We start from the raw sequence: 12530 nt of genomic DNA, 5'->3' as shown, positions 1-12530 counted from the left end.
ACCAGAATACCTCCTGAAGAAACTACAACGGATCCAAAATACAGCTGCCAGACTGCTCCTCAAACTATCGAGAAGAGACCACATCACTCCAGCCCTAAAAATACTGCACTGGCTCCCAGTCAAACACGCATCACATTCAAAACAATGTGCATAACACACAGGGAAATCAGCGGACAAGGAGCGGAATTCCTACAAAAGAAAATAACGATCTACAAGCCAACGAGACTCCTCAGATCAAGCAACGAAATCCGCCTGCAACAAAAACCATACCTTAAGAAAAAACTTGAGGGCTCCTCCTTCTCGCACTTAGCCGAAAGAAATAAGAAGCACCAAAAACCACCTACAATTCAGAAAATTACTAAAAACATTTAGGATGACACTGACAACGCCCAGAACCGACCAGAGAAACCCTACTACAACAAGAGAGATGATACCAAGTCGAATAGGACACAAGCGACACCCATGAGGACAGAAATCAGCATCCCTAGCCAACTCCAGCCAACAACCTCACCCGCCCCATAATTGCTACAAGGTATCATGCTTTTATAGAGTTGTGTGAATGTTAGCACTTGCCACACTTGAACTAAGTTGTGGACATTGGCATGGGCACTGACCGTATGGAGTTGTGGATGAAGGCAGGTGCCGCCCCTGGACGTAATTGCAAGCGTTGGCATGTGCCACATTTCAAAGGGGCTGGGAGCGACAGCCTGCATAAACAACTGAATAAGATGATAAATGCCAACCACCCGCCACATATGCATGGAGTAGCCTTGGCTACTCAATGCCGCGCACCGACTGGATTGGGAATGCTCTTTGGTCCAGATGTGAAGGGACACACAAACGCCTGCCTGCCCCACATACAGACAGGTGTCTAAGGCCGAACTTGGTTAAGGTTATGAATGTGAGTGGATGCCATGTGTGAAAGGGACTGAGTATCGGATGGCCCAGATCAGGACAGAGACGAAGAGATGCTCCCACACCCCACCTGGAGAGAATACGGAAATTCAGCACCTCACTTCCAGACAGCAATGCCAATTAACCAATCCACTAACAATTTCACCCCTCTGCATACTCCTCTCAAACTCTAACCAAACACAACCACAAGCCTACAACACAACAATCCGCACAAACCTCACTACACTGCAACAACAAAACAAACCACACAGACTTGCACAACAGCACACTAGGACTACTGCCCGTAAAACACCCCAAGCCCAGCCAACGGACCCACCATGCTGAGGCCGCCAACAGCACATCACTGCTCTCTTGCACTTTTCCAGCTTATTCCCACTAACTCACCCCCCCTTCCCTTTTTTTCAGAGCGGCCAGAGCGCCAGGGGACCACTACAGTGGTGATAGTGCGCTGTACAAATATCCTTTAACATTATCATCTGTCTGTTCTTCCTCGTCTTTGTTAGGCAGAAACATGTGCAGTTGCCTTTGGGAACACTGCAAAAGATTTAGGACTACAGGTGTTAGCAGTAAACCCACTTGGTAGCAGTCTGTACCACCCAGATTTACCTGGTAGCTGTAGCTGAGCAGTCAGACTACCCTCAAGAAGAGTTAGGCAGTATGCAAAGCATATACAATAGGCACTCAGATACAATAGCACAAGCAAACACTTGACCAGAGCTTTGGTATCAAGGTATATAATTATTTATTTAAAAACACACTTATTGAAACACTCCAGCACTATTATTGTAAATCACTCTAAACACAGTTACTATTATTATATATACATCCCTTATTCCTTATCAGACAAGTCTTAATTAACACCACTTATTCCCAGACAGAGGTGAGCGCTTAACTATAGATGGCACTCCAATAAGTAAACGAAAAAGGGAGGGCAAAAGGCAGAATGTAGGAAGATACACCACTCTAATACTTTGGAACACTTTAGCAAGGCAGAAAAGACAAAAGTTACTTGTGAGCCAAAGTCCATCGGCCGGGCCCACTCTTAGAGAGAGCAGAGCACAAATGCGCCCAAGATCACACAATTACAATAGGCGTTGAAAGTCTTGCAGGGAGTTCAGAAAGGGTTTAGAGAGGCTCAGAAAGGTTTAGCCAGGGTGTCCCAGGCTAACCCAGGTTCGAAAGCCGGGGGCTAAATCTACCCCGTACAGTCGGTTGCAAGGGAAGCCAGGCGGAACACGGTACCTTGGGTGGAAAGGATCCTCCATCGGGGGCAGTTGTTCCTGGCAGCGGGTGCAAGTTGCAGCGTCGTCCAGAAGAAGAGAAGATCTCGACGTGGAGGAAAGATGATGGTCGTTGCACTGCCAGGGAAGAAACCAGCCGCTGAGTTTTCCGGTTAAAGGTACTACCCTTTGATTCGCGGTAGGGGTGAAACGTGGTATCCCGGTTGCCGGGGTGCTTGGCACAGGCAAGGCGGCCACGAGATGCTCCAGGAAGCGAAAAAAGGAAGCAGACTGGTTATCCCCACCAGTCGAAGGAAGAAGACTCTCCGGGCTGGAGATCTCCTCTGTCGTTGGGAAAAGTGGTGAGACGGTTCCGCAGGGCTCCACCGGTGGTGTCGTCGTAGCAGGTCGGCTCAGCTTCTCCCTCGTCGGATTCTTAGGTCCTGTGGCGACTTCTAAAGTTCCAGTCCCCAAAGCCCTGCTTTTATGCAGAAAACCCCCATTCACTCAGCCTAGCTGTCACTCAAACATGCTAAGTGGTGAGCCGGCCGGCTCACCACTTGGGCCAATCAGGACGGAGTGCGACTTGAGTTGCCTAGGCAACTCAGTCCAGGGTGCCTAAATCCCCCTCCACCCCTCCTAAGTACCCCAGACAGAGTGGCACCACTTTGGAGGGCTTCTGTGGAGAAGCCCGCCAAAAAGTGGAACAAAGGGCTCAACTTGGGTTGGAGTCACAGAAGCGAACACAAACGACATTTTAGAACCGAGTTCTGGCAAAAAATACCAACCGGAGAATTAATATTAAATAAATAAACCGGCGGTATGTTCGAGGCTATAGGAATTAAATAATTAAAGTTGGTAGCCTCGAACAATGGGAAATCCCATAGAGATATATTCGCGGTCGAATATAAAAAGTAGTATCCACTGCCACCAGCCAAAACTCGATCGGGGGGACGGAGACGTGCCCCCTCGACTAACAGACCCCGGGGCAATCGAATTGCCCTGGCCAGTACGTCCACAATATGATGGTTTGTACTGGTTCTGTTCAGAATTTGAGACTAGTAAAGTCAATGGTGACTTTACATGCCCTGGGAGACAGTCAGTCCCAGGGTATGGAGTCTATGTTGGGGGGTCACTATGACACCCCTGTGTTACTGCACTGAGGGTGCTGTGTAACACACATCACAAAAAGACATGAAGCCCTATGGAGTAAAAGACCCCATAGCCCATTAAACACATCTAGAGTCAAAGAAACACACTCAAATCATGCCCAAGAGTGAGGCTAAAAGAGTCTCACTCTTGGCAGGAGAAAAAAAATAAACCCCAAAAATCCAGCAGAGCTGCTGGGGGACTCACTAGGTTAGGAAATTCAGCCTAAACAGAGAATTCTCCCGAACAGTCTTCACCCCCTAACTGCACTGGTAAAACTGCAGAATAGCCCTCAGGCCCATTTGCTGTAGCTCAATCTGTTAAATATATTTTACGCATTTACTCTGCCTGTGCAGACTATTATCGTCTCAGAATTTCAAGGGCTGTGAGCGACTGATGTTTTTTCCCCTGTGCCCACCCTCCTTGAGCGCTTTGAAACACTGGTCTGTGTATAGGCACTTTATAAATAAACAATACCATACCAGCAGGTTAACTGAGCAGAGGCTTTTTTGCTACTCTGGACAACTGAAGGTCTGCTGGATTGGGAGAATATGCAGACACATTGCCAAGAGTGGTGTTTCCATCCACATTGAATTAATGCATCTCTTACCAGTTACTGGTTGCACAGTGGGCTTTCCATCAGCTCAATTGGTCTACCACAAAATGTCACTGAATGGCTCATGTTGGCCTTTGCAGTCAAGACCACATCACACCTGCACTGAAGGTTTGCTCTGGCTCCCGAGAACACAAAGGTAGAATGTAAAGGTTATTCCTACCCCATCATTCAACAAGATAGCCAAGATCCTCCAGTTGTACCTACAACACCATCAATCCTACAAGATAGAAAGGGTTTGGTAGCAGATCCCCACACATTTAGGGCTCCTTCCCCCTTACCTCCCTGAAATTCCCTAGCACCACACCTTCAAGCAGAAATGCAGTCTCTCAAACCCAGATAGGGATTATGAAGACCCTCCTCTTCCCTACATAGCACACCACAAAGACCTCACATTTGGCATTAATGCCCTCCCAAAACAGCAGAATCACAGGATTGCTCCCATTGAACAACAATGTTACGCACAGAATCATTACCCGCTTAAGACACTGGAACAACTCAGTCACACCAATGAGACAAGCCCAATACCTACTGTTAGTCCTTTGTAGGCTACCCACGCACTAAGTCTCCATCGCCTTTTCACATATCGGAGGAACAAATTAGGTCCCTACATGCTGGCAGACTAATTCCTGTCACCACCATTTGGTGATTCCAACAGGTACAAATGGCTTCCTCCCATGGGGTTCCTCCACCCTCTCTTATGCTCGGAGACTACTGCCATGAGGTGTATGGCATGGCATAAATCCAAAATAAAAGAATCCAACTACTTCCTGGCATGGAAATTAATTGTAATCATCGATGTTCCCTGGATGGAAGACCTCTTGAATTCCTCACCTTCTTTAACCTTCTCCCAAGAAACCCAATGAATATTAAAAAAAAAAAAATCAGTGGTCTTGCGGATATCCCTTAATTAACCAGAATGCAGTGGCTGATAATGGTGTCATATCGGCCTTAATTGCAGGCAACTTCTCTTTCCATCTCGAGCCAAGTCCTTCAACAAATATTGATTTTCTGTCTGAGGTTCACTGTTGGGAGGGGACTGAACAAGTGGAATGGTGTCGTTTCAGTATGAATAGAACACAAGCAGTCTATTACTTGATGCCCAGCTACTTAGGTTCTCTGTGCTTGACATTCACCTCGTGGTGCAGAGGTAAGGTTTGTCATCCGTATACAGGAGGCCTGTGGAAAACATTGGATTTGTATCAGGCAAGATTTCCTGTTGATTTAGCTACCACGCTCAGCTGTTGAAACTGGCAGTTATCCAACCCTTCTTCCTGCATTAAACTATTTGTAATCAGATTTCCTTGTAGTTTAAAGCATAGTGACCTCCTCAAATTCTCCAGTTCCGTTTTAGGATCAATCTTTGGTTCTTTATTAGATGCAAGATTCCGCCTTGGAACATTTGGGATAAAACGATTGGAAATGTCCAACTTAGAAGAAAGTATGCTTGGTGGAGTATTACCTTTACCACGCATATGGGTAAACTGAAGCATTTTAGGGGTCTGTACCTTTCTTAACTGTACCTTTCTTTACGTTCCTCCCAGTAATCCTAGTGCTAAGACCTGGTCAACCATATGTTCTCGTTTGTACCGTCTTAAACAATTCATTATTTTGTCATGTGTTTTTTGCTGTTGGTCGGATCTACAGGTTTTGGCTCATTCATTGGATGTGGCTTGGGCTTTGGTGAACAACAAAAACATGCAGACAGCCTATAGAAAAGTAGATTCCTGCCCATTTATCAAGAGTGGGTTCGTCAGTTGTAGGCAAGAAACCTTCCACTTATTCAGTCGATATATGGGTTCAGCTAATGTGAATACATATTTATAACCCTATGTTTACATGCCTGGATCAATTCCGAGGAGATCCACTCAAGATATGGGTGCTTCATGAGCCAAAGCCCAGTTGGACAAAGGTTTGCGTCACAGATATTTCCTACGCCGCAACATGAGCTTCTCTTCATATGTCCGCAAATGTACCAAGCTGTTTCTTCAAGTGTTTTTGAAATAATACATTTCAATGGTTTGCATCATTTTATAGACAAGTGCTAATTGAGGCTGATGTACTGTAAACTGATGGTTAGGTCCACGGTCCACCATAAAGATTAACCATGAGCCCTGGACCTATCTGAAGTTGGCATCAGTCTTCATTCAGTGGCTGTCATGGTCTTTAATCTCCCGATTGATTTTTAGCCACTAACAGTCCCCCACTGGGGTTTTTTGTCCCAATTTCACAGCCAGAGGATCAGGTCAGACTGCCGACACTGCCACTCTCGTATCCAATGCGGCTAGTTGTTATTGTTAGCCCCAATTGTGCTGAAGTGCCTTTAAAGAATACATCACACAGTGGAAATGTCCAGCGCTCTGCCATGTGTGTTATGGGATCAAAGCTAGACAAATGTCACTCCTCTCAAACATACAAGACTCTGCTTTTGTACATGAAACCATTTATAAACACCCCATACCATCTAGTCCTTAGGAAAAAATAAATGCACTTTTTGGGTTCGATTTCTATTGCGCCCATTTTATTTTCAGGTTTTATATGTTTTGGCATTTTTTACAATGGCTTTTTCATCCTCAATTGGAGGGTTTTTATTTAGTTACTTCTCATTCCAAATTATCCTATTCGTGGATTAATTTAGGAGTTAATGGAGGAGAAAAAAGGTACGTCTGTTTGCAACATTATTTTTCCAGTTACTTTGGATTTTAACTTTGAAAATCAACTATGGAACCTCAATCACTTCACCAAATTCAAACAGTCCATTTTTGTTGGATTAACGTTGGATACTAATAGTGAAAAGAAAATGTTAACCCTCCGAGTCGCTAAGTGGCCCAACCACATCATCACAATCACATCCACATCAAATCTCAATCACATTCACACCTGCCCCATCAACTTTACAACCACACATCACATCATCATACCTTCAGGCACAACTAAATCACAGCTATGTCAAAACCTCATTTCAACCACATCTGCATCAATCACTTCAGAACCACATTCACATTAAAGCCTCATCCCATCCACATTAAAGCCACAACCGCAATGAGTTCAAATATGCATCCCCAACACATCAAAACAACAAATAAGTCCGCAGCACAAACACATCCCCACCACAATCTCATCCTAATCACATCTTCACCTCAGCCACATCACATCAATTGATCATCTGGTGCAAAAGTATCTAGGTCCTGTGACCTCAGCCCCACCCAACTACTTAACTTTTCTTACCTCTTAGATCACAGTACGTCTCTTGCCTGGGTGTCTGGCATGAATAGCAGACTAAGAAAAGGACAATTCCTGTTTTATCCTACAAATGCTGGGACTCCTGCTACCTGCATCCCAGGGAAGCAAGCAGCATGGAACCCAATGCTTTCCACCATCCACGGAGGACTATGCCCACCTCAGGCTTCACTTATGGAAACACTAGAAGAGCAAGCCGATCAGCCTTCAGCAGCAGACACATCAAGAGCAGGGCACATGAACCCACTCTTCCTGCCCACAACCACCCCAGTGTTCATTTAAGCCAGGGGTCTGCAACCCGCGACTCTTCAGATGTTTTGGACTACAACCCCCATGATCCCTTACCATTGCCTATGTTGGCTAGGGCTGATGGGCATTGTCCAAAACATATGGATAAGTAAATGTTGCAAACCCCTGATTTAAGCAGTTTCCCCAAGGTTTCCTCATCACCGGAATGCTGGCCATTTGTGCCAAGGCCAGACCCTCTGCAACCAGCAAGGCATAAACATGTTGAAAGCATAAAATGAAAATGTATATGGTGGGATTGCCAGGTAATGAGCGCTCTGATGGTAATTCAAAGATAGAGCCAAATTATTACAGAACGGTGGTCTGCTGCACTCCCATACAATTGCAGGTGAATCCCAACCTGCAGCATTGCACGAAAACATAACTAGTACGTATAAGATGTGCGCTGACCTCACAATCTAATGAAAAGGCTAATAATCATCTCTCAAACGTAACTGACAACTGTAGCAATGAAGTTGATATAGATCACAAAACTTCAGCTTGGGCCCGAACTCCGGGGTATTTAATACAGCACAATTGTTCATAGAGATGGCTCCAATATAACCACAAATCATAACGTAGGCCCTATTTGTTCGGGCTTAATCTGAAGTTTTGTGATCTATATCAACTTCGTTGCTACATTTGTCAGTTACGTTTGAGAGCTGATTATAAGCCTTTTCATTAAATTGTGAGGTCAGCGCACATCCTATACGTACTAGTGTTTTCATGTTGAAACCATGTCTCCCTCCTAAACTGCGCAGAACCCATCTTACTAGACGGATCATGCATTCATCCCATTCTCCTTACCACACTCCTGGGCGCCCCCTGGGCAGCCCACAAGACTCAGGATACGTTTCTCCTTCAAAAACGTTCCAGTGAAGGCGCTGGATAACAGTTTCTTGAACTTCTGCACCTTTGCGAACATCACCCTTCTGGTAGAAATGTTTAGCCAAACATCAAAGGAGCTGGCAGATGCTTCCCTCCAGAAAAATGGGGCCACGCCAGAAATAAAACTACCGACTCCAGTATACGCAGGAGATCGCGAACAAACAATACATTAGAGCTCTTGAACAATGCTGTGCAAGGTCCACAAAGCAGAGCACCTTTGTATCCCTAATGTTCCAAATGGCAGACCCATCTGCTAAGGCTACATATTAGACCACCCCTAGCATGGAACAGGAGCAAAGCCCTTTTCGAAGCAAACACTGCTCGAACCCCAGACCAACCCCAGTTGTGCCTGAATCCAGAGAACAAGAGGGAGAAAATTCAATATATTTTTGATCAAAATGATTGATACCATCAGCCTCCGTTCCAAATCCTCTGGCTTCCCTGATGTATTGGAGATCTCTTGCATGCTCGACTCCTGAAAAACAACCTCTTACGCCTATGATACGCTCCCAAACACCATCTTTGAAGAAAAAAGAAAGAAAAAAAATATATATATACCACTCCTGCCCTTGCCCTATATCCGGTTAGGATAGTGGAAGCCTCTCTCAGCGAGGGTATGTTAAAAACAGAGATTATACATTTACAATAGAAAAAAAACACACTCAATTGGAAAGACAAAGTAGCCGCTGATCACGAGCCTCCCACGTATCAGGAAGGTTATCCATCGAGAAAGTAGTTGCTAACCAATTAATCGAAAAAATAAATAAATAACAATCTGCTCTGGGATTACCAATCCAGGTTCGGACCCAAACAAAGCAATAAAACAGCCACCATCAAGGTGGTCGATGGCACCCTTAAGATTATCGACAAAGGGAACTTCTGCCTGCTAATCATTCTGGACCTCTTGCTGCATTCAACGTGGCCGACAATCACGCACTACTCACCCTCCTTACAGACATGTGCTTTTCTGGCAGAAACCAGGATGTCCAGATGGGCTCCCTCAGGTCCAAACTCTGCCCTGTGGAGTTCCTCTGGGTTTCATTCTCTCTCTGGTCATCTTTAACCTACATTTGGAAACTCTGGTCCTAGAGGACAGCAATACACCAGTACGTAGATGAAATAAAGTTGTGCCTAAAGTGCAAGGCCCCACATTGTATTGCTGGCCTACGCTCATGCCTTGCAACCATTCCAATGTGGATGACACATGAACTAGAAATTTGACCACATAAGAAAATGGAGTCCCCATCCTGGCTAGGATCGGATTCGAAACTGTTTTCCTCACCTTCCAGGCAAATACCGCCAGAAAGCCAGTCTACCCAATCGCCAAACTAAAAACACTGGCCAGCAAATGGTCATCTCAAAGCAAGACCATCGCTATTCTGGAAATGGTCCTTCTTGTGCTACCCTCCAGCCCTCTGGAACTCCATCCTGGTCGCAATACGATCTGCTCCAAGTCGTCTTCAGTTTAGGAAAGGACATAAGAGTTGGCTCTTCCAAAAACACCTTAGTGCAAGTGAGATTCCAGCTATTTTGTGAATACCCCTAATGTACATTGTGCTTTGATGATTATTATTAATGTTTAGTTCACGACCTAAAATCTCACCATTTTGCTGTTGCTCCCGAGCTACGTTTGCACAGTGATTTAGCAATCACCCCCATGTTATGGGATTACCAGGGCCGGCAACGGCCCACCAGCCCGAGCCGAAGCAGACCTGAATGATGAGAGGGCATTGGCGAGGGCTCTGAGTTGTTACCAGCCCAGGTACGCCCCCGGACAAAGGGGCAATAGCTATTTGCACTCAAACAGATCCTGAAGCACCTAAACAAAATAATAAATAAATAAAAAGAAGAATGGCGGCCCCAGGAGGAAGGGCCTTGGGTGACTGGCAAAACACAGATGCTAAACTGGCAGTTCTCACCCATGTTTTCAGCCACCCAAATGGCTGAGCGTCCTTCCCCAGGGGTGAATAATTGTTATCATCACAACCACATCATACAATTCATACCCACAGTGCAACCAGATAACCTGACGAACATAAGCATATATACATACACATCACAACAAAAGCACACTTCAACTACAATCACATCTTTCACAACAACATACATCTAAAGACATCATCCCAACCATATCCTTACCCCAGTCACGTCCCAATTACAAAATGGCAGAGGCGTGCTATATAAGACCAATCACATCATATCCATATCCTCGTCACCACATTACAATCACATCCACATAATAGAAGGTCTCGCAGTGAAAGCTTTAACTATCTGTCAAAACGCTTGAAGACACTCGTTATATAGGGATCCTCTCGACAGTCTGCTGCTCCATGATGCAGAACAAGTGCATCCTGATGAAAGCTCGGTTACAGCAGCAGTTTTTTAGAGGAGCCAATGGAACTGTTTAAGTTAGGGAAGAACTACTTCGGTCCCCGGAATGTGTTTGAAATGCATGCACATTTCCTTGAACATTTAGAAGTCATTATTAGGTATTTGGGGCACACCCAAGTAACTATGGTAACATGAGAGAGCATTTGGAGATGGCATCACCATCTGAAAGAGCACTGCCATTTTATTCTATTTCCCTACATATGTAGTAATTAAATCCAGAGACGTAATTTCACCAAATTGCCAAGGTTAGTGGAAGTGACATCACAGGATCTGCGACCTCCGACATCAACGGAAGTGATGTAATTTGACCCCCACCCCCAAGTGACATCATGGGAAGTGATGGCACACGTCCTTCCACGCCTTGACAAAAACAGGAAGAGGCATCACATAACATTGTTCATTACTACACTAAGAGAAATATGGCTATGATATCACTGTAATATTATATACATTTCATACAAGAATGGATAACCATATGACCATATGTAGCGTTATTATCAGTGTCTATAGGCCCATATTACGAAATGACTGTCAATGTAAGCAGACTTCCAACACAACAACAAGGACTATTGGACATCACTCGTGCTAGAGCATCTCGAAGATGCAGAGCCATTCAAATGTGCAAGACTTGAGTTCGTGAGAAGGAGGGGGCCTGCTTTGAAACTAAATGTTTGCACATTGGTACAATTAACTTTTAAATGCAGCCTTCATTCTTAACAAGTTGAGAATCTCTCCCCAGAAAAAAAGAATGAAAAATAAATAAATAAATAAAACATACTTGCGATTGTGTTAATATCCTTTCTGTGGTGGGTGGACGAGAATGGCGCTTTTAGTTTCCAATCATCTGTACGTATTGCAGAATGTGCTAACAAACAGCAACTCAGTTGGGGTGTTTTAGTCTGTTCGTAAAACTGTCATGCTTGGTGCCTTTTTACAAAGAATGAAAAAGAACAATATACATGTCTGTCAGACTGAAGGCTGTGGCGATCAGGTGCATGTTTGGAGTGGGTTGTGCCACTAGTCGCAAATCATCAGGCTTCACGTTGTCCGCGCAGATTACAAGGGCTTCTACCCCCGCCCCCACACCCCCGTTGCTGATAGAAAGGTGCCTTTAAGTGCAAACTCTGCAAGTACTAAATAGAAATGCCGGGTCTTTAAGTGGACTGGGGTTAGGCAGGGCAGAGCTGCGTTAGTCTCCCAATACCCCAGAACCGATATGAAAGCCAAAAAGAGGTCTATTAGAACAGATGTTAGATGCTTGAGGACACAGGATTCGGAGGCGGTATTTGTAAATATGAAGCGTCTTAAACAGAACCTAAAAAATTGGCTCAGAGGACATAAAGCCATTTTGGCTCAAAGGTATGCTGACCAAATGTTGATGGTTTGAGCCTAAAATATAAATAGTGCAGAGAGATGGGTTATGTTGAACTTTTTAACAACAATATTCAACAATTGGCCAGGCAGACAAATTCTATATCCGAGGAAGCATGGGTGTCCCATTTTGGTGCGCTATTTGCAACAGGTCCGAGTCGTGAGTCGGCTAAAGAGAGGGTAACCCGAGCTCAATGGACATTGCCCTTTGATCGGGATGACATCAAGACGATAATAGTATAATCTACAAATTCACAAGCTCCGGGCCTGGATGGTCTATCCAATATGATGTTAAAGGCACACCCAGAAGAGTGGGCAAAAATTCAGGAAACTATGTTCCACATGATATTGGAGGAACCAAGAGTCCCAAACCGTGGAAAAAGTCGATAGTAACACTGATTTTTAAGAAGGGCGTGAGGTCTGATCTCCACAATTAATTGACCAATAGCCCTTCTAGA

At 44.8% G+C, this 12530-nt stretch overlaps 1 protein-coding gene across 3 annotated transcripts in view; it reads right to left on the bottom strand.

The window, feature by feature from the left end:
* SNX21 (sorting nexin family member 21) overlaps window positions 1-12530 on the bottom strand; it is a 267032-nt gene that overhangs the window by 140635 nt on the left and 113867 nt on the right. The window contains exon 2 of one of the 3 annotated variants that reach the window (XM_069651228.1): window positions 11480-11628. The exons of the other annotated variants lie outside the window; for them this stretch is intronic. The gene's annotated coding sequence lies outside the window, so the exon portion shown is untranslated. The remainder of the gene's footprint in view (window positions 1-11479; window positions 11629-12530) is intronic. 3 annotated transcript variants of the gene reach the window in all.

Source organism: Ambystoma mexicanum, chromosome 3p (genome assembly GCF_040938575.1).
Source record: "Ambystoma mexicanum isolate Mex_15411 chromosome 3p, UKY_AmexF1_1, whole genome shotgun sequence".
NCBI classification, from domain to species: domain Eukaryota; kingdom Metazoa; phylum Chordata; class Amphibia; order Caudata; family Ambystomatidae; genus Ambystoma; species Ambystoma mexicanum.
Note: the sequence above shows the minus strand (reverse complement) of the source record. Positions and strands in the feature narration are given on the sequence as shown.